General features: G+C 38.1%; 1 long non-coding RNA gene across 1 annotated transcript in view; it reads right to left on the reverse strand.

Moving 5' to 3' along the window:
• Positions 1-22,035, reverse strand: part of LOC146397059 (uncharacterized) — a 510,989-nt gene that overhangs the window by 147,010 nt on the left and 341,944 nt on the right. Inside the window, exon 4 of the long non-coding RNA XR_014826229.1 lies at positions 11,943-12,015. This is a non-coding gene — a long non-coding RNA (uncharacterized LOC146397059). The remainder of the gene's footprint in view (positions 1-11,942; positions 12,016-22,035) is intronic.

Below are 22,035 nucleotides of genomic sequence, written 5' to 3' on the forward strand. Positions count from 1 at the left end.
AGCCATGACAGTAAAAATAAATAAATAAATAAATAAACAAATGGTTCCTAATTAAACTTAAAAGTTTCTGCACAGCAAAGGAAACCCTAAAAAAAATGAAAAGACAACCCACAGAATGGGAGACAATCTTTGCAAACGAATCTACTGTCAAGGGATTAATCTCCAAAACTTATAAACACCTTCTGCAGCTCCATACCAAAGAAACACACAACCCCATCAAAAAATGGGCAGAAGATCTAAACAGACAATTCTCCAAAGAAGACATCCAGATGGCCAAAAAACACATGAAAAGATGTTCGACATCACTTGTTATTAGAGAAATGCAAATAAAAACCACAATGAGGTACCACCTTACACCAGCCAGAATGGCCATCATCAAAAAATCTACAAACAATAAGTACTGGAGAAGGTGTGAAGAAAAAGGAACCCTAGTACACTGTTGGTGGGATTGTAAATTGGTGCAACCACTGTGGAAAACAGTATGGAGTTTCCTCAGAAAACTAAAAATAGAACTACGATTCGATCCAGCAATCCCACTCCTGGGCATCTATCCAGAGAAAACCATGACTCACAAAGACGCATGTACTCCAATGTTCATTGCAGCACTATTTACAATAGCCAAGACATGGAAATGACCTAAATGTCAATCGACAGAGGAGTGGATCAAGAAGATGTGGTACATATACACAATGAAATATTACTCAGCCATTAAAAGGAACAAAATACTGGCATTTTTAGCAACATGGATGGACCTAGAAATTATCATGCTAAATGATGTCGGCCATACAATGAGACACCAACATCCAATGCTTTCACTGACATGTGCAATCTAAAAAAAGGACAGACTGAACTTTGCAGAACAGATACTGACTCACAGACTTTGAAAAACTTATGGTTTTCAAAGGAGACAGTTTGGGGGGTGGGGGGATGTGCTGTGGTTGTGGGATGGAAATCCTATAAAATTGGATTATATTGATCATTGTACAACTATAAATGTAATAAATTCATTGAGTAATTAAAAAAATAAAATAATTCACAGAGTTGTTACAGTGATTAAATAATAGAAAATACACAAAGTATTTATTAGAGTACCTGGAAAATTACAAATACTTATCCAAAGATAGTATTCTCTGGCATGAGCACACGCATGCTCTCTCTTTCTCTCTCTCACACACACACACACACACACACACATAAATACACACACGTTTTGGAGATCTTTAAGGCAAGAAGATCTATGGCTTCTATATTTATCCTTCAATTACATGGTAATGCCGCATTCAGACTAGGGTTTGAATTAAACTGACCACTAAACTTAGTGAAATAGTTCTATTATAGTTTTATCCCTCTATTAATTGGTAGTTTAGACCTAGAAATTTGATCAGATACAGGTTTGATTTTGTCATTTTTGAGGCTGTCAGTCTACTTTATAAGTGAACTTCCACCAGTTAATATATAATGTAAGTTATCTCTCTTTTTATGATAGCAGCGGTGATTGATGATCCATGCCTGAAACCATTAATTCATTAGCGGTTGCAAAATGGTGAGATTATAATTCTGTTATTCCCTTTTCATTTGTTAGTTGAAAACTTCAAAGAAGGAAAATTTTCTCATTAACCATTTTGTTATCCTAAGGTATAACTCTTATGGGAAAATATTCTTTAATTACCCATTTTCAAAGTAAAGGATAGTTCTCTACCATCCTGAAATGGTCAACAACTAGTTTATCAGTTTCATCATTGTCATTATCATAAATATCACCATTATAAACTCATGGATTCAAAGATATTTAATATCATTTAGCCTACCGCAGTTATTATTCTTGGGAAGGACAAATTTTCCTTCTTTGGTCAGTAGAAGTTTATTCAGCTTGGCCTTGAAGTCCTTTTGCCACGACTCTACTCGACTTCAAAGCCTTCTCTGCTTTCTTAATGACAAAATAGTCCAAGACCATCTTGAACACTTTCTGGTGTGAACCTCAAAAGAGCTAATTCTTCAAGAACTCTTGGTCCTTTTAATGGGAAATGAAAAAATCACAATCTGGAAGTTTGAGATGCTTATTCCAACTGACCTGGTCATGATTCATAGTAATTCCATTTGACAGAACCAAAAATAAATAAATAAATAAATAAAGTGCATGATTTTTAAGATACCAATTCTTGAAATTCAAATTCAAAACTACTTAACTTAATGTTTTTACTTAATAGCAAAATCACATCTGTATTCTCTTTTAGCCATACTGAAAGTCTTGGTCCTCAAAGATATCGACATACTTTTTTTTCTTTTCTTTTTTTGTTGGCCACTCTCAGCATATGGAGTTCCCATGCCAGGGATCATATCTGAGCAGCAGCTGGGACCTAGATCTTAGCAGCAGCAACACCAGATCCCTAACCCACTAGGCCCCAGGCAGGGATTGATCCTGTGTCCCAGTGGTCCAGAGACACCACTGATCCCATTGTGCTACAGCAAAATCTCCTCAAGATAAATAGTCTTCATTTATTCTCTCAGACACAAACCACCTATCTTAGAAGAGCATCACCCATGCTATTGCTGACATTATATTAAATTGTTGTTGTTTTTGACCATTCATTTTGTCCTTATACCCTCCAGGGATATACAGTCAAATAACCATGTTTTCAAATCACTTTGAATACTTTCCAAGTGATTATGGCACCAGCTTTAAACAGAGTCATGTTAAAATTTTGTTTTAAAGTTAAGTAAAACATACATAAAAAAAATATTTCAAAGTCTAGCTTCTACCCATGCCAATTATGTTCTCTCTAGGTCAAAATATTTTAAGTTTGTATGAGTTATCTTTCCATTTCTTCCTTTTTTTTTTTTTTTTTTTTTTTTTTTTGTCTTTTTGCCATTTCTTGGGCTGCTTCCACGGCATATGGAGATTCTCAGGCTAGGGGTCAAATCGGAACTATAACCACCGGCCTACACCAGAGCCACAACAATGCAGGATTCGAGACACATCTGCAACCTACACCACAGCTCACGGCAATGCCGGATCCTTAACCCACTGAGCAAGGCTAGGGATCGAACCCGCAAACTCATGGTTCCTAGTCGGATTCCTTAACCACTGAGCCACGACGGGAACTCCTCCACTTCATTTATATAAGTGTGTGTTTATCTCCCCATCTTAGATAATCCATAGCATACTATTTTTTTGTTATTGTACCCTTGGTACAACAAAAATGGGAATGGTTACAGTGGTCAGGCTTGATTTTTTTATAATGTTAGGGGGAAAGTATTCAGTCTTTCACCATTAACTACAGGTTTCTGATGATGACCTTCATCATTTTTAAAAAGTACCCTTCTATTCCCACGTTGAGAGTATTGCTTCTGAGTTTCCTTTTTTTAAAACGCCTCTTCTGCATCTATTGAGATGATGATGTTTTTTAAAAATTTAATTTGCTGGTATAGTAAATTATATTGATTGACTTTTGAATGCTAAACTAACACTGCATTCTCAGGTAAACCATACTTGGCATGATGTGTTATTTTACAGAGTATTATATTTTATTTGAGAATATTTTATTGAGTGTTTCTGCATCAATATTCATGAAATATATTGCCCTGCAGCTTTTTCTTCTAATTTCTCTGTTTTGGTATAAGGGTAATTGTGATCTCATAAAATGAATTTGGAGGTGCTCCCTCCTCTTTTATCTTCTTTTCTCTGTGAGAGTTTGTGTAGAATTTGAATTATTTCTTCCCTTAAATATCTTCCTTTATTTGGTAGAATTTCCAGTGAAGCCATCTGGGCCTAAAGTTTTCTTTTTAGAGAAGATTTTATCTACAAATTAATTTCTTTATTGGATATAAACCAACTCAGGTTATCTAATTCTTTCTGAATTATTTTTTTTGTTCATTTGTACCTGTCAAGAAATCTGTTTGTTTCATTTAAATTGTTGAACTTATGGACATACAGTGGCTCTAGTATCCCACACTTAGTCCATAGAAACTGCAGCGCTGTCTTTTTTCATTCCTGTTATTAGTAAGTTGGGTCTTCTTTTATGAATGTTGTTGACCCTTTCAAAGATTCAAAATTCGAATTCATTGATTTTTTTATTGTTTTTCTGTTCTCTATTTATCTCTGAACTAATTTTTATTATTTCTTACTCTCTGTTAGATTTGGGTTTAGCATGCTCTTAACTTTTCTAGCTTCTTAAGGTACAAATTTAGGTTATTGATTTGGAATCTTTCTTGCTTTTGATGTGGGTGCTTATAGTTATGAATTTTTGTTAATTCTCCATTTGTATTTAGGGCTCATAGAGATAACCAAATCACCCAATTTTGCTGTATAGACCCATAGGTCTTCAGTTCATTTCTTCTAGCTATTCTGCTAATTTAATGCAGAGGTTCTGGGAAAGCTGAAAAATTACACAACTACTGCTATTTTTACAGGAACTAGAGCTACTTCTTATTACTACTTAGTCCCAATAAAATGGCTACTATTTTCCAAATGCCCAGTCTAGATCAAATACTTTACCTAGGTTATTCCTAATACTTTTTTTAAAATCAAACCTAAAAGCAATATTAACCTTGTTTTAGAGATGAAGTAACTAAGTAGACTTACCTACCTAAGATCCCATATCTAGTTAGTGGTAGAGTTTGAATTAGGTCTGTCAGACACCAATACCTGGTTTTTTTGACGATATCATATTGTTACTTCACCTAAGAATATCAGCACAAGCCAAGGCAATGTCAAAGAATCCCAAAGTTAACTTCTCAACTATGACTTGCCCATACAAGCTTTCACTGACCCTAATAGGTTTATAGTCACTCATTCAATCAACATTTACTGAGTTATTTCATGTGCCAAGAACTGATATAATGACAAGTATCACGAGTATTATCAATCAGAATCTCTGCCTTCATGTTATGTAACTTAGCACATATGATCTAAGAGTAATATATCCTAAAAATAGCAATGACATAGTAAGGATGCTGACTTCAAAGGCAAGAGAGGGGAGCTTAGGCTCAGGTTAGTAAGAGAGATATCCTAAAGAGGGTAAAAATTAGCTGATGCAAAGGGCATAAGAATGTCCAAGTATTGGACTTGAGCATTCAATGGGGACTGGAGGTAGGGAAAAATTAATAATGTTATCTGTTAAGATACTATGGGAATCTGATTAATAAACACTAAATTTAAAATTTGAAATATTAAAATATCATGTATATAAAGAGTTATATAAAAAGGATAGTGGTAAGTCTGATTCATAAACACTAAATTTAAAATTATTTGAAATGTTAAAATATCATACTTATAAATAGATTATATAAATAAAATGGAAAGTGGTAAGCATTCTGGGTCATAAAGAATAATTGCAAAAGCGTAGATGTGGGAATGCTGTGGCCAATTCAGGGGACAATGAGGAAGTGAGCCTGCCCTAGAAGAGTGTATGGGATGGAAAGGTTGAGGCTAGTACCATATGAACTTTGAGTTCCAGTCTAATTACTAACTTCATGACCTTGGACAAGCGACAATCTCCCTAAGCCTGTTTTGTCACCTCTAATATAAGGATAATAATAACTCTTTCTCATAGAGTTGTAGTAGAGCTAAAACAAGATGAGGCACATAAAGTGTGCTTGCATGTTTCTCACAATGGTGCTAATGTTAGAGATAATGAGTGTAAAGAGACTCTTTCCCAGGCATCAATGCCCAGCTAGAGACCAAGATGTTGGAATCCTTTACCATAGCAGATGGGAACTGCTGAAGAGGAAACTGTAAATGACTGAATTGACTCTTTTTTTTTTTAGTCTTTTTAGGGCTGTACTTGCAGCACATGGAAGTTCCCAGGCTAGGGGTTGAATCAGAACTGTAGCCGCTGGCCTATGCCACAGCCCCGCCAGATCCGAGCTGCATCTGTGACCTACACCACAGCTCACGGCAACGCAGATCCTTAACCCACTGAGCAAGGCCAGGGATCGAACCTGTGTCCTCATGGGTACCAGTGAGATTCATTTCCACTGAGCCACAATGGGAACTCCTGAATTGACTCTTTATGAAGATTAATTTGGCTACAGCATCAGAATGAATTAGTAAGTATAAATCAGAAAGGCAGGGAATCAAGCTAAAAGTTTCTGTCTGGCAAAAGTTCGGATATAAAAAGTAAAGAGCATGGAGGAAATACAATCATGTACATTTTTCTCTCCAGGGAGGATGCTTTGGTTTTTACCTGGGGTTTTGTTCTGACAGCATATACACTGCTATCTCAAAGATATTTTCCCACTCGCTCAGAATCAATATCAAATTACTTTTTTTCTGCCAGTTTTGGAGTTCTTATCCTATAAAGGATTCAACTCCAGGCAGTAAAACTGAAATCAAATAGAGATTTAGAACTGATTATCAGATGCTTAGTGTTCTTTTTCAAACCAGTACTCCTGGGACTGAAGAGAGGAGTGTAAAACAGAAGTGCACTTTGCCTAAAGAAAACATTTCCCATGGCTTCCTAGAACAGTGTCTGTGTAGGAAATATAGCCTTGTTAACCACCCTGAAAAGGAGGTAAAAAAGAGGTCACTGTCTGGTGAGATGAAATAATGAGGACGAACTGGCAAAGGCTCTGGAGAGTTCATGACTTTAGGTGAACAGGAAGCATTAAACATATTCACCTTAAGAAGAGTGAGTCAACAACTTCCTTTTTGCTACATAGTTCAATAACACAGAGGTGGCTGTTTTAAGGAATTTTACTATCACCACGATATTTCTTTGATATGTTCTCCAGTAGTAAGCATGCATTTTCACTAAACCACCAACAAATCATCTCCTTGGTAGCACAAATTGTTTACCTTTTGACCAAAAGCATAGATTTTTTCAGCTGTAAAATTGAAAAAAAGAATCATCTGTGTATAGAGCTGGTCTCAGAAACTGAACAGAAAACAAATGGCTCATGTCACTACTCTACTGTGACACTGCCCTCAAAAATGGGATCTGATCGGGTTTTCTTGGGACTTGGACTGGATCCATGAGAGATTTTTTTTAAACATGATTTTTATTTTTTCCATTATAGTTGATTTACAGTGTTCTGTCAATTTATACTGTACAGCACAGTCAAGCCTGGGAGTTTGGGGAGACTGTGAGAGATTGTTCACGCTTCAGTGTCTGTGCTGATACAAACCTTGACCATGGTCAAAATAAAAAATCACAGAAGACAGTTTTCCATCCTGAACCTGAGTCAGCTTTTATCCCACCCTCTCTTCTAGTGCCAAACTAAACCTTATTCATTTAATCTACATGTATTTCTCAAGTGTTGAATCTGAGCCAAGGATCCTGCTTAGAGCCGGAGAAATCTAGTTAGGCAAGAGATGGATTCCCACTTTCTCAGGACTGGTGTGTAGTTCCGCACTATACATATGCCACAGCCTGTTCTTCATTCATTTATGTTTCCAGTTTCAAGAAGGGAATCCTATATTTTCCTCTCCTGTGATAGTAGGAACTTATCTTATTTTCCTAATATTCTCATATCTAATCCCCTAAAGCAGCCACTATTATTACCCTGAATTTCTCATTCTTATTTAATGAGTACAAACACTCTTGTAGCTCAACAAAATGTAAGGATATCTTATTTACTTAGCAACAAATAGTACTTTAATTTGGAGAGTATCCTGTTAGAATAGTTATTCTTTTAGCTATTTTTCTATTGTCAGGCGGAAAAACTCTAAGAACACTAGTTATTATTGCTCAGTAAAAAGGACTTATTTGAGACACTTTTGAATCATCAGTTATACAAACCTATTCCCTGAGTTCATTCTGTTTTATTATGAATAAAACAATAACAACATTTTAAAATTAATATTATTGTCAATAAATGGAATAATAATAAACTATGGTGCAATACTTTAAATAGGCAGGCAGAATAGCCCACTCCGGGAAGGAAAGGACCTTGCCCTTGTGTCTGAGAGTCAGGAACAGTAATGCTGGGAAAGAATACAATATATACCTCTACCCTAGCAGAGTCCAGCCTTGCAGGAGACCTGGTACAACCTGGAACAAAGACAGCCTGTGTTCACATTACACGCTCTTGCTTGTCCCTGCTTCTGTAGGAGCTGATCTGTATCCCAGAAACTTCTGCTAGAAGACCAAAGCCTAAGACATAGCAAGCAGACAGGATTAGTAAAGACAGTGAGCAAAGTATGGTATCATAAAAGGAAGCTCTCCATCCTGCACATCTTTGGGTTGCTGCACTCAAGGGGACTACCCAAGAATTCCCATCCAGTGAATTCCTGCTGCAAAACCTTTGCTGCAAAAACAGCATTTCATAACAGAGAAAAACAAACATGATTCCACCATACTGGATCTCTAACCTTTGCGTTTTCTATTGTCTGTGCTTAGTCATGATGGTTCTGTGCCCTTCCAAAAGAATGTTGCCTGTACCCTGAAATATACATGATAGCCCATTTTCAAGATTCTGCCTACCAGGCCTGACCTTTATAGATATAATACTTTTCCTCTACATAGAGATGTAAAGCTTTAGAACAGAGGATAACATTTGTCTTGTCCCAGGCTTATAGAAACATTGTGACCAGACCTACATGTATAGCAGCAAGAACAAAGAATTCCTGCATCAAGATATTGGCAACAACTAGCTACATTCCTTTTCCTTTTAGTATAAAAAGAAGCCTGAATTCCAACTTGGGTAAGATGGTTCTTTGGGAAATGAGTCCACCATCTCCTTGGTCTGCTGGCTTTCCAAATAAAGTAGTCACTCCCTGCCCCAACACTTCATTCTAGATTTATTGGCCTATTATGTGGTGAGCAGTATGAGCTTGGACTTGGTGACAATTCTACCATACTTTGTACACTCAGAAAGGATCTCTCCCTTCCTTGCTGTCTTTTACATCAGTAGTCTATAGCAGTCTCTATAATTTTTCTGGATAAGATTTGGTCAGCTTTGAGGCTAAGAGAAGAATAGTGCTATGAGGGATGGTTATGTGGAAAAGGCAAAAGGGTTTGTGTTTCCTCTGAAGACAGGGAGCTCCTGTTCTTCAGATCAAGGAGAATATCCATGATGACTCAGCCAACATTCCTAGCGATGGATGCCCTGGTTCTAGAATCCAGAGCCTCTTTTCAAGTATCCCTTCACTATTTCCTTACCAAATGAAAACATTTACTGTGATATAATCTACTAGGGGAAGAGTACTTCCCTTTGTATCTGGTGTACACACTAGCAGTGGTCACCTACCATCCAGTCCATCAGTGAAGGCTATCAGCTCCAACTTTGAAATGCATCTGGTATCTGAATACTTCTCACCCTCACCACCTCCTCTGCTGGGACCTGGACTGAGCCACCACATCTCTTGCCTCAATTATTCCTTTATTTTCCTTACTGATCTGTCTTCACACTTGCCCCATAGAGTAAATTGTCCCTTTCAAAGCCAGAATGATGTCATCACAGTGTAATTTTGATTGTTTCCTTCCTTCTGCTCAGCACACTCCAATGGCACCCTCCCTTCTCAGAATTAAACTAGCAGATTATTTCATGACCTCAGATGTCTTATATGACCCAGCCGTCTTTTCCCTCTGATCTCATCTCTTACTAGTTTATACCTTTGTGGATCCACCCCAGCCACACTTGTCTTCTTGTTCCTCCTCAAACATGGTAGCACATTCCCACCCAGACCCTTCACACCCACTGTTTCCTCTGCCCAGAGGTGTCTTTCTTAGATAGCCAGTGCTAACTGACTGACTAGGCAAGAACAACTCCTCTCTCTCTTGCTTCCTTTTTCACTCCAGCCACTCCTTGTTGGAACTGCTGCAGCCACTGGCCTTCTTGCTGATTCTTAAACATGCTAAGCCTTTCCCTACCTCGGGGCTTTCACCTTTGCGGTTTATTTTTCCATGCCCTTCCCCAGACATTTGGTTGGGTCACTGCCTTACTTCATTCATGTCTCTGCCCAAATCTCACATTCTGAGAGGCTTACCTGACTATACCTTCTAAAAATGACCATTCCTTTTCCTTGTAACTTTCTCTTTTTTAAAAAATTTTTCACTTAGCTTTTATTTTTCTCCTTAGCATTTATTACCACCTAATACATATTTGTTTCTTTGTCTCTATCATCCCACTAGACTATAGCTTCCATGGAAACATGGACTCTCTTTTTTTCCTCTATCATGTCATTTATGAAATGAAAGATTAATAAATATTTGTTGATTGAGAGAGTTGACAGGTGAATGAAGAGCCCTACAAATCAGGTATAATCCACATGTTACAAATGAGAAACTAAGAATGGATAGCCAACCTAACTCAGCTGGTAATCAGTGCAGAGGAGATTCAAATCTAGATGGAAAAGCGACAGAACGGGAGGGAAGCCTGTTGAATTTCTTAGATTCTACCGAATGGAACAATAAAGCTATTCAGCTGTGAATGTGCACTATTCTTCAAAGGAAGAATGATTTGAAGGTGATTCCGAGATCACCCCCTAATTCCCATTTCAAAGGGTGGGACCACCTTCCTGGTTTTAAAAGGCCAGCCTATTCCTGAAAACTGAAAGGCATGGCCTGTAGGGCCTCCAGCGCAGTAATTATGCCAAAGAGGATTATTGAGCCAAAAAGGGTTATTTTCAAGGTGTAATGTATAACAGAATTAGCCGTGCTAAGTTTGAGACTTACTTGGAATCTGCTGCCCATTTTATGTTTCTCCCTTTTGAAGTGGGAATGTCCTCCTTTTGGATTGGGAATGTCTCTTATGCTTGTTCCACCAGTTTGTGTTTTAAGCACAGAACTTCTCAGGTTTCACAGGCTCACAACTGGAGAGGAATTTTGCCTCAGGTTAAATCATACCTCAGGTCTCAGTCAAACCTGATTGAGATGTTATTTAAATGAGACTCTGGACTTTAGAGTTGAAGATGGAATGAATTAAGACTTTTAGGTCTGTTGAGAATGACAGGAATGCATTTTTCATATAAGAAGGATCAGGGGTGGAATGTTATAGAGTGAATATTTGCATCCCTTGAATCCCCAATGTGGCTGTATTTGGAGATGAGGCCTCAATGGAAATAATTAAGGTCAGGTGAGGTCATAAGGGTAGGACCCTGATCCAACAGGATTAATGTTCTCTCAAGAAGGGACATCAGAGAAATCGCTTCACTTCCCCCACCCACCTGTCTCTCAGCACACACACCAAGGAAAGGCCATGTGGGCACATAGTGAGGAGGTAGCAATCTCTAATCCAGGTGGAGAGATTTTACCACAAACCAAACTTATTGGCACCTTGATAAAGGAATTCTAACTTTCAGAACTGCGAGAAATTAAATTTCTCTTTAATACACCCAGTCTTGTATTCTGTTTTGGCAGCCCAAGCACACTCAGACAACATGTCAACCATAACTATTACTGGGAGTATCACACAGAATTACATCTCTGAGAAGAGACCTTTGCTTTCAGTACCATCCATAATACTGGCTTCAACCGTTCTCATACTGTGGTGGCTTTTCATGTACATTCATGTGTTTGCACAAGAATGAATAAAGGTATCGACTTAGACAAAGAAAGCCCTGTTGAAAGAGCATTTCTTTTGTCATACAAAATATAAAAGTGGCTAAAACATTCAACAAATACTAAGCTTTGCACCTGGCTGCAATACCTTCTCAGAAATCTCTCTTTCCATTTGGACTCTGCCCTATCAATCCTTCTTCTTAAAGCACCTTCCAACTCATCCCCACCCTTCATTTCCAAGGTCCACACTACCTGAGATGAATTTCTCATTAGCTCTCACCTGGAGACTTGCTATGGTTTACTAATTAGCCTCCTGGACTCTCCTTGCCTCCAACCTCAGTCCAACTAATCCATCGACCATCCTCACTGAATAGTCTTCCTGACTATTTCTCTCCTTTGCACAAAATCCTCCAATGGCTTCACATTACCAAACAGTGGGTGCCACACTTAGTATACTAGTTATTTAGAGTGTTTGTAAAAATACCTGGTATGAGGTCCTACCTCTGGAAATTTTGGATTCTGTCAAGCAAGACTATCAAGGAAATCCTGAGGTCCATACTTTGAGAAAATAATCCTAGAAGATAAAGTTTAAATTCCTTAGCATGGATATTTATGATCTTACTCCTTCTGTCCCAAAAATCATTTCTAGCCCTTTTCTCCTCCTCTACCCCATTATCATGTCTTCCAGTTATGCTGAACTACTTCAGTTCCCAGAATGTGTCTTGTATTTCAGAATTTATGGCTTTGCTCCATTAGCCTAGAAAGCTACCCTTCCTCCAACTTGTCTGCCCAATGAACACCTTTACATCTTTCACTATGTGAAAATATTTATGGCGACTGCCATGCTCCCCAGGGAGAATTGATTGCTCTCTCCTGGCTTCGTGTTATCCCTGTGTACCTCTTTCATAGCTCCTCGAACACCTAATGGCACATATGTGTTTTCTTAAGAGATTAGAAGTTCCTCGAATTCAGAGACCATGTCTTATTTTTCTCCACAGCCAGACAGCCAGTATTGTTGCTGGCACACAGAAAGTGCTCAATAAATGTATGTGTTAAAGAATGAATGAAAAAAAAGTGATACAATTTAAGAAACTGGTGAATTCTTCCAAATCAGATTACAACTGGGAGTCCATTTCCTCCAGCCAATGACTAATGAAGAAAAAAAAAAAAGCTTTAGATTCATGACACAGAAGGTCATGAGCACTGAGTCTTCAGTAACTTGGGGTCCTTCAGTGACCCTCAAACTTTAGATTTTGGGGGGTTGTCAAATGCAGGTTCTTAGGCCAGCCCCTGAGAGAGTCTAATTCTGAATGTTTATCCTGGGGGACCAGAAAGCCACATTTTATATAAGTGCTTCATGTGGTTTTCATACAGATGATTCTAAGAGCCTAACACCATGACTGTCCTAAATGTTTGTTCCTACATAGAAAAAAAGCATCCAAAGCCTGATGCAAACCTTAAATCCTACAACCCAACACCCTGGGGCCCACTAGCATTAATATAAGTATGCTCATCTATAACTTTGAAACTGAACAGGGCCCTGTGGAACTCCTGGGCACAAGCCTTCCTGTGTCCCCCATTTCTTGTTTTTAGGGAATAAGCTTTAGCTTCTTTGACCTTCCCTGAGTTCCAAATGTTCAAACAATTGCTAATCAGGGAAGGGAAGTGTTGCAGAGACCAGAGAGGAGAGTCAAAAAGCAAGAGTGCTATCTTGGGGCAGTGTCCTGGCTCCTCCTCAAGGAATATATGCATAACAATATCTTTGAGTTTTTCTGCAGAATTAAAACTTCCAACAAGTGAAAACCAGAGAGGAGAACCACCAGAACCAGTCCTGGGGACACTAAACCCTAATTAAAGGAGAATGAAAACTTGCATCTACCCTGATCCTTATCTGTGGCCCTATTTTCTACTCCTAAACTATAAAACCACTTTCTATTCTCTCCCAAAGGAGGGCACAGTCTTTAGGAAATTAGTCTGCCATGACCCCTTTGCCTGGCAAAGCAATAAAGCTATTTTTTTCTCCTTCGCCCAAAACTCTGTCCTCACATTTCTATTCGGAACCTGTGGACAGAGGCTGAGTTGGGGCAACAACTTGAACATGTTCTCTTTAATCACTGATGAGAGGTTGTAAGTACAGTTCAGAATTGTCAAGCTCTGGTTGGTAAGAAAGCACTGTTGTTAAGATACGACTGTCAACCTGTTAACCATGGCAGGGGAAGTTGTAAACTTCTTGAATAGTTAATTGCCTGAGCCAGTGCTCTGCTCAAGCAGCCTCTAGTCTGCACACACTCAGGTGTGTGGGGTCTCCCAGTTTCCCTCTGTCCTGCAGGAGAGAGGGACTCCAGGAAGCTTGGGGTCAAGCCTGAGACACTGTGTCTTCTGCAAAGGTTGGAACTTTGTCATCACCTCTTCCCTACTCCTGGAACTATTCCTCATTGACTTTGGGACTGAGAAATCTCAAGCAAACAGAATTGCTGGGAAGATTTCTCTGTTCTACTGCTAGTCATAATAGGAAACTGCATGAGGGTTGGCCCCTCCCAACATTACCCCAGCCCTTCCGCTACTAGGCTTAGCATAAAAACTAATCTTATCAAAACAGGCAGACCTTCTGGGAGGTAACCCTTGTAGGAAGGGAGGTGAGGTGAAGTGAGGTGAAATGTCTGTGAGTTCCCCAACTCTGCTGCAATACCTGGTTAGCTTCCTACGCACATTGGTCCTTGCCTGGGTGAATAGTACAGAATAAGAAGGCAGCACCAGGGAAAAGGGTAAAAAATGTATATTAATGAAGAGATTCATGATATTTTTTGGGTCCTTCACATCAAAATGAATAATACTAGGAGTTTCCATTGTGGCTCAGTGGTTAAGAACGCGACTAGTATCCATGAGGATGTGGGTTCCATCTCTGGTCTCGCTCAGTGGGTTAAAGGATCCGGCATTGCCATGAACTGTGGTGTAGGTGGCATATGCAGCTTCAATTTGATCCCTAGCCTGGGATCTTTCCTTTTGCTGTAGGTGTGGCCCTAAAGAGAAAAAACAAAGAAAACACACAAACACATACCCTGAGTAGTACTAATTTAGAAAAACATGATAGGTAAGCAACTAGGTTCCACCAGAGACAAGAAGGAGAATTCAGGGCTGGTTTTATAAAAGGAAAAACACCAACCATCATTACTTGGTATTTTTAGAACATGCTCTGTCCATCTTCATACAGATTTAGCCAACAAATAATATCTAACAACAGTAGCTACTCCATTTTATGTGCAAAGTACTCAATGGAGCAAACACATTACATTTATTGTTGCAATTTTCACAGAAATCCAGAAATGCAGATGCCTCTATTTCCATTTTATAGTTGAGGAAATGGACATTCGCAGAGGAATAGCTTGCTTAATCATTCTACTAGAGCTAAAGCTAGCACGTGCCTATCCAAGAGAGAGTAAGTGATATTTGTTTGAAAATCAATAATACAAGCAGCTTGGGGAATTTGTTCATAGGAATGTTCTCAAATAAAGAAAAAGCCATAGGAGTGTCATAGGTCAAAATGTCAAATCCAAAAGAAGAAAAAGAACAGCAGTCAGGATGGTCAGAGAATGTTTCATTGGGCTGAGACTTGCAGAGTGGGCAGAAAATAGTCTGAGAAAAAGAGTAAGATCCTTGAAATGGATGATGAGGGCAAAGCAGAGGCAGGATTTTGGGGTACATGGAGTTGTTCAGTCTGGTAGATAGAGTTTGTATTAGGCATCGTGGAGAGTTAGCCAACAGAATCTGTGTTTTTTCCTTCCAGACAACTGCAAGTCTTTAAAGGTGGTGGTCGACTTCATACAACTGGATACAGAATGAATTAAGTGAAGGCATCTATTTAAAGATAATTTTAGTGGTGGAGGATGAATTTCATGGGCAGCAGAAGGAGAGAAAATGATGGCGGGGCAGGAGCAAAACTAAGAAAGAACTGCCTGGATTTGCTCTCGGAATTAACAAAGACCTGTTTTTGAATCCTGTTTCTACTATCCACATGGACAGGAATAAAAAGAATAGCCAACATTTAGTGAATATCTATAATATGTCAGGCACTATGCTAGTCATTCATTTTATTACACAGGTATGTTAGTGAATACCTATTATATGCCAGGCACTGTGCTAGTCATTTATTCATTACACAGGTATGTTCTGAGTATTTTCTACATGTCATGCATCATTTTAGGGTCTGTGGATATTACTACACAAGACAGAAAACAGCCTGTGCTGTCTCTAATTCTATGAGACAAAAACTACCACTGTCATTGTTTTGCAATGAAAAGATCAAAGTTTTGAGAGGCTAAGTAACTACCAATGGTCGCATAAAAGATAAATGGCAGATCCATGAGCCTCTGGATTCTAAAATCTATGCATGACACCACCAGACTGCTAGAGCTGGGTGCACTTAACCTTTCCTGAGCTGCAGTGGTTTCTTCTGTAAAATGGGGATATAGAAACTTCTCTTAACATACGGTACTTTTATTAGTTGATTTATTTATTCATTCATTATTGGTGTCTAGTTAGTTTAGAGAACCTCAAAGAGATTCCCAACCCTCCCTTAAATAAGGCTGGCACAACTCTAGGGATATTAGAGAGTGACAGGGCCCTCCTCACATTAAGGATGAGCCCACTCCCTGTATTTTGGCAAAGGCCACTTTTGTAAGAAGCAAAAACGAACAAAGCAGGTATATGCTTTCTCTTCAACCCAAGTTCTGAAGCCTTCCTGATTTTCCCAGGAGTCCAAGGTGAAGAATTATCAGTGCCTACATTTGTTTTATCCTGCAATTCTAAAAATAAGGCCATGGACACAGGGACATCATTATTATAATTATAGTTTTGGAGAGTTTGGCAAGAAGCCACTTTTCTTAGCCTAGACTCAAAGAAGACAGGCAAGGGCTCCACAATTTGGTTAAGTATGTTGAAGTCAGCATCCTGTGGGGGTAATACCACTTCCTTACATTATATTTGTGAGAAGGTGGCCTTCTCACAGGGAGGGGCCAGGAAGTGGCACACAATCCCTGCAGTTGAGTCTTGCCACTAGGCTACTTCCCAGAAGAAGGGAAATGCATAGAAAAGAAAGTCAAGTTAATTGTGTCACCTTGCAGGGAATACTATTCATAGGCTAGGTATGGAGAGAGCTGTTCACATTGAAGCCACTTCCCCTTATTTTCACACACAAGAGACGGAGGAGGTCTCGGATGTGAAAGTGGCCTCTGTCTGAGCAACGTCCATCACTCAACAAGAGGGCTGAAGATACCTGTCCCAAGTAAGGTCAAGTGTAGAGCACAAGGACATGGGGATTAGACATCACTTCATGTAATTTAAACAATTATTTAATTCACATTGATTAAGCAATTTTTTAAATTGTATTGGCTAAGTTCTTGAGATTCAAGGACAGATTCACATATGGCAAAAGTGAATGTGTTGCCTATTTCCTGATACTAGTAGAGAGGAGGCCTTGGCTTCTTACTTAATAACTGTGACCCCTACTGTATCATCTATAAAATGTGGGCAATAATACTTCACAGCATTAAGGTTAAGGGATTAAATTAGATAATCTATATATGTCAACAAACCTAGTGACTTGCAGACAGTAAATATTTGGTAAATGTTACCTGCTATTAGCAGTCATTGCGAGATGCTACGATAGAAGGATGGGTAATAGTGACATGCATGCCACCCTCTAGGGGTTTAAAGTCTGTCTCATGTGCTAATTTTCCAGAGAAACTGTGACAGAGGAAACCATGGGTTATAGTCATCACCCAAGGGAACAGTGCTCAACCTATGCGGGAAAGCCCAAAAAACTTTCATTAAGTAGACAGATTTGGCAGTGACAGTGCTATGCAAAAAAGGGGACTTTGGGGAGGCAGGTCATTGTGCTAAATGGTAGTATGCAACAGCCAGGACTGTCTAGACATGTACTGAGAGGTAGGCATGCCCAGGATGAAAAGAAAGCTGGAGGTCAAATTTCATGCCATGTGTACTTCAATAAATATTAAGTGACTGCCACGTGCCAGGCACTGTGTAAAGTACTGTAAGAGAACAAAGAAGAAAAGGTCTTTGCTTCAAAAGCTGCCTACAAATAACCCCTGCCCATGGCAGTGGGGCATTAGTACCGTGGTGTAGGAATAAACAGTGCAGTGGCCATGTTCCTGCCCCAGACTGAACCCCAGCAAGTTAATCTTCTTTGGGGCTCAGCTTCCTTATCTGTGAGCCAAGGATGTTCATTCTTCCTGCCTAGCTCACCTGAGAATGGAATGAGAGCTGAGGATATTGGGAGGAGGCAAGGCTAGGAAGACAACCCGGGGAACTGGTGAAGCACCAGTGAAATAAAAGATTCAGAGAAAACGATGATGGTAGTGACATCAACGGTGCTAAAGATGACGTTTGTGTTGACCATAATGCTGCAGGAGATGGTGGTAAAGATGATGAAAACAGTAAGGATCACCACGACGGTTCATCATGATTCATTCGATCATTCAACAAATATATGCTAAAAGCCAACTCTATTAGGCACTGTTCTACCACTATGTGTATATTAATAGACAAAACAAAGTACTTGCCTTATTTTTTTTTATTGGGAGGAATACTAGAAGCATATGAGTAGTCATTTAATTATTAGAGTTTAGGATAGTAAGAAAAAAAATAGTGATGGAATAGAAAATGAGAAAATGATGAGAGGACATGATGTTCATGGTGAGGATGGGACTGGTAATGCTTGAAATCTAGCAAAACTAAAAAAAAAACCTGTGGAAGATTTTCAATTAGTCAGGCAGGCTCCCATGGACCCTTCTTCATTTTTATGCTCGTGTTCAATCATTGTCACTCTAGAAGGTACACGGTGGCATACATGTGGTGCCCTGTCATTTGTGTGGGCTCTGAGTTGGGTGTCCAGAGGCTGACATGCAGAAGAAAAGACCTTATGGAGGAGATTTCCCTAAGCCTATCCTGAGCCCAAATGGCTAAACAGTCTAGGCAAACAAAGACCTTGTTTCTTTCACATAAAACATGTTTCTGAAGCTGGACTTCCCTGCCTCCAAGAGTGGTTTCTGTGTAAGTTTCAGGAGTCTGGCACTTACTGCAGGTTGGCAACATCAATCTTCCCCTTAAGAAATAATAACATTGTCATAATTATCTTTGGCTTTAAGCTTAAGTTATTGTCCTGAGGGAAACTAAGTTGAAGGTGGGTGGAGAAAGGCTATTAAAACCCTGGGTTCTTTCTGCACAAAGAGCATACAATGACTCTACTCGCCCTGACTTTGGCACCAAGGATCTGAATAAGCTTGGGCAAACCCTGAAGTAAATACCTGAACATCATGAAAGAGAACAGAGAAGCAGAGGGTCTACAGGGATGCCTGGATGCAATGAGCACATTCTGTAACATTGTAACAGTTGGTACATTTCCAAGAAAAGGCCCCATTGAACTCTGGAACTTCCCCAAAAGCAGGAGCCATATTTTATTCACAGTTATATTCCTTGCCGCTTTGTCCTATACCTGGCAAAATAAATCTCCAAACACTCAGTTCTTTGAATGTGGGACAAAATGAAAGACAGAATGGATAAGCAAGTGAAAGAATAACAGAAACTGGTATGGAGCAGAAGGGCAAGTGACAGACAAATGTGGAATCCAATCCAGGAATCCTCTTTACCAACTGGAAGACCTTGAGCTACATTTTCCTCATCAGGAAAATGAGGATAATTATCATATCTACCTAAGAGCACTATTGTGAGGATTATGAAATAACAAATGGCATATAAGTTTCCTAAAGCAGTGACTGGAATGTGCTCAACTAATTGTCAGTATTAGTTATGCTTACGGATCATTGTTAGGAAAGCAGTATTTTTCAGAACTAGAAGAAGAATGAATGATGTAGACATGTTTTAGTAAAATGACTAATCATGTCATCAACACATAAAGGCTTTTATCTATTCATACTGTGTATCAGTCTCACCCTCTCTGAAATATAAGGTACATAAAGTTATTGATCACTTAATATATTTAAGGTGTTAGGCGATATGGGAGGACAGAAAGAATTACAAAATGTGGGCTCTTTCCTTAAGTAGTTTATTATTTAGAGAGGTAGAGACATATAAAAAAACAAAACAGAACTATGACACTAAGCAGTCTAAATTAAATATAATTAGGGGATCCAAAAATGTAAGGACTACCCAGGGGTAAAGTAGTTGGAGACACTAGAGAAAGTACAGCTAGGAAATCCCACCTTCAAAGAGGCTGAGGTTCTTAAACTGAATGATGGGTACACAAAGCAATGAAAATGAATAAGAAACATTTCAACCTAAAAAAAAAAAAACCTTATATATTCTAAACTATCATTCTAAATAAGATTTAGATCACAGAGGAAATGAACACTGCAGTTATAGACTTCCAAAACAGTTACCATAAAAACATTACATATCAAATTTATGAAATGTGGTCAAAGCTGCATTCAAAGGAAATTACACTGTCATAAATGCTTTCATTTTTTAGATGCCAAAAAATAAATATAAAGGAAATAATCATTAAAATCAAGAAGTTAGGAAATTAAAATATACTTAAGTAGGAGAAGAATGAAAAAATAAAAGCAGAAATGAATGAATTATAAAGCAAAGAAACATTATTAATAAACCAGAAGTGTTTCTATAAAACACTCACATGTCTGGAAATGTGTATGTCTTGAGGAAAAAAGAATAAGAGATCATGTGTGTGTGTTGGGAGGGGGCTGTTTTGGGGGTGTGTGTGAGGAGGCTATCTTCTGTTAGAAATGAATGAGTTCGTAACATGAGAAAAGGGAAAATTTTAGATTATTTTTATTTTTAATTTTTTTTCCTTTTTATAGCGGTACCTGCAGCATATGGAAGTTCCTGGGGTAGGTGTTGAATTAGAGCTATAGCTGCAGACCGATATCAAAACATGGGACCTGAGCCAAATCTGTGACCTATGCCACAGCCTATGGCAATGCTGGATCCTTAACCCACAGAGTGAGGCCAAGGATCAAAGTCACATCCTCCTAGAGACTATGTTGGGTTCTTAACCTGCTAAGCCATAATGAAAACTCCTTAAATTATTTTTAAATGGCCTTAAAATATTTGAATAAAATTGATAAGATTTGTAGAAGATACAAATGATCAAAATTTACTTAAGAATTACAAAAACTTGGATGCCTAATAAAGGATGCCTTCTTCTCCCTCTTCTCAATGTCAAAAAAACAATTTTTATCTTGTGTAATGGACCTACGTGAATTTTATATGAATCCTTCAAGGAATAGTTTATACCCATGTTGTTTTAACTCTTCCACAAAAAGAGAAAGATTCCCATTTTTTTAAAGCTAGTATAACCCTGATAACCAGTCTGATAAATATAACACAAAAAAGGAAACAAACTATTTCTGTTGCAGTTTTATCCAGTAACAGAGGTGTTCTTATCCACTGTCCTGGATTCTGATCAATCAGATTAGCCCACAGTAGCTTCTGGGAAGAGTAAGGTAATGGATGGATATAAAAGCAAAAAGAAAGAAGATTTTTGTTGTGGGAAGGAGGGTTTAGACTCACTTCCTTTTACCCATCTTTATCTAATTGGAAAACTCTGAAAATCTATTGGAATTAGCAAAAAGAATTTAATAAACTGACTAGTAACAAACAAAACAATTATCTTTCTATATAACAAGTGAAACAACGCCATTCGTAGCAACATGCATGAAACTAGAGTTTATCATACTAAGTGAAGTAAGTCAGACAGAGAAAAAAAGTATCTGACACCTATGAGTAGAATCTTAAAAAAATGACACAAATGAACTTATTTACAAAATAAAATCAGACTCACGGACATAGAAAAAAACCTATGGTTACCAAAGGGAAAAGTGGGGGGGAGGTATAAATTAGGAGCTTGGGATTAAGTGATACACAGTATTATACATAAAATAGATAAACAACAAGGTCCTACTGTATAGCATATAGCACAGGGTATGCAATGTAACAACCTAGAATGGAAAAGAACTAGAAAAATATGTGTGTGTATATAATGTATATATGTATACATTGTATATATATTAACGTGTTTTATACATATCACTTTGCTGTATACCAGAAACTAACACAACACTATAAGTCAACTGTACATCAATTTAAAAAATACATGTGTATATATGTGTGTGTTTAATATAATGAAAAATTTGCCCAATAAAAATACAAAACATCTTAGAATAAATTTAATAAGAATACTTGGAACCTATATGAAGCAGACTATAAATCTTTTCTTAGGGTCATAAAAGGAGGTTTTAATACATTGAAAATTATACCCTGGTTCCTTGGTAAGAAGACTGAATATTACTATGTCAAATACACCTAAATTAATTTATAGATTTTAATGCATATCAAATAAAATCCCAACATAGTTATTCTGAACTATAAAAATGATTATGAAGTTCATTTAAAAAAAGACAAATAGATTAAAATAGCCAAGAAAAATTTGGTAAAGAAAGATGACAAGTTGGTACTTACATATTTATTTATTTTAATATACCAGTGTTAAATTTTACAATGTTAGTATTTAAATATATTTTAATGCTAGAATGAGTTTTTA

Source organism: Sus scrofa, chromosome 14, assembly GCF_054392235.1.
Source record: "Sus scrofa isolate SSC_HxYL_T2T_F1_AM1 chromosome 14, Sscrofa_HxYL_maternal_Yorkshire_Landrace_v2.0, whole genome shotgun sequence".
Taxonomy (NCBI): Eukaryota; Metazoa; Chordata; class Mammalia; order Artiodactyla; family Suidae; genus Sus; species Sus scrofa.